This window comes from Manihot esculenta, chromosome 9 (genome assembly GCF_001659605.2).
Source record: "Manihot esculenta cultivar AM560-2 chromosome 9, M.esculenta_v8, whole genome shotgun sequence".
Classification (NCBI taxonomy): Eukaryota; Viridiplantae; Streptophyta; class Magnoliopsida; order Malpighiales; family Euphorbiaceae; genus Manihot; species Manihot esculenta.
In genome coordinates this window covers 9,981,684-9,983,490 of record NC_035169.2, presented here as the reverse complement: position 1 = coordinate 9,983,490, position 1,807 = coordinate 9,981,684, and positions in this window count along the sequence as shown.

The following is a 1,807-nucleotide window of genomic DNA, read 5'->3' as shown; positions in this document are numbered from 1 at the left end:
CTGAGTCAAAGTACTTATATTGACAAGGTGCTGAAAAAGGTTCAGCATGCAAGATTCCAAAAGAGAATTCTTGCCCATGTCTCATGGTATTCATCTCAGCAACAATCAATGTCCTCTAACATCTGATGAGCGAGAACGGATGAATAAGAATCCTTATGCTTCTACTATTTGATCTATCATGTATGTCATGTTATGTACTAGACCAGACGTCTCATATGCATTGAGCACAACAAGCAGATATCAGGCAGATCCCGGTGAAAGTCACTGGACAGCTGTTAAGAATATCCTAAAGTACCTTAGAAGGACTAAGGATGCATTCCTAGTTTATAGAGGTTTGGAAGATGAGCTAGTTGTAAAAGGTTACACAGATGCTAGTTTCCACACCGACATAGATGAATTCAGATTGCAATCAGGATTCATATTCACTTTAAATGGTGGAGCTGTTAGTTGAAAAAGTTTCAAGCAGAGCACTGTAGCAGATTCTATAACAGAAGCTGAGTATATAGCAGCATCAGATGCAGCTAAAGAGGCAATCTGGTTGAAGAAATTAATCACAGAGTTGGGAGTGGTTCCCAGCATTGCAAATCCTATGGACCTTTATTGTGATAACAATGGTGCCATAGCACAGGCAAATGAGCCCAGATCTCATCAGAGATCTAAACATATACTCAGACGATATCACCTTATTTGAGAGATCATTGATAGAGGAGATATCAAAATATGCAAGGTGGACACAAATGACAACATCGCAGATCCACTGACCAAGCCCTTCTCATAGGTCAAGCATGAGCAACACACTAGGTCTATGGGTACTAGATACTTGTATGATTAGGCCTAGTGCAAGTGGGAGATTGTTAGTGTATTTGCCCTATGCCATTATCTTTGACCTTTTTGTATGTCGTTTTGGTTATTAATAAAAGAGGTTTTATTATCATTATTATTTGTTTGCATATTACATAATATGATTAACATCCCTGATTACTTATTATTATATTGATAATAATAAAATATAACTAGTAGGATTATTGATTGATAATCATGAGATGATTATGTATATATTGATATAATTCAATAATCATAGATACTTGTTAGAGAACAAAGTATTGGATGGACCCACATTGAGATCACTACATGGGTTATTGTCATAAGTGAATCTCAAAGTAGTTATGTCTTAATATTTTGACTTGAGATTGTCATAGTTTCCAGCATAAGGACTGTTATATTTTGACATAACTAAACATTGTATTTAATTGGACAATCATAAAGGTTATGATTGAGCATGATAGAAATTATGTAGAGGATATTGAACAATCATGATAGAATTTGTCCCTCTCTTTGAGAGAGATATCTTCTGAGCCCCTCGATAATTGAGACTGAGAAATGCATGGGCGTGCTCAAATGAATTGATAGTGTGATCAATATCATTTGATTTTATCAGTCTACTTAAGTTTGAACATTATAAGTTTGACATTGACCATGACTTATGTTCAAACTAGATATCGTATGACAAAGGGATTAATATATGTTCAATTTATTAGACTTTATCGGACTATGGATCCTCATATTAGTTGGGTAGTCATAATGTCTTGCTAGAGGCCGCTTATGATTTATGGGCCTTGTGGGACTGGGCCTATTGCCAATTAATATGAGTTTATTGGGTCACACATAAAAGAACGTTATTGATGTGCTATGTCATATTAATGGGCTAAAAGCCCATTAGTATAATTAATAATAATAAAGATGTTATTATTATTAATATTAATTATTTATTATTATAAGATAATAATATTTAAAAGGATCTGCAGTC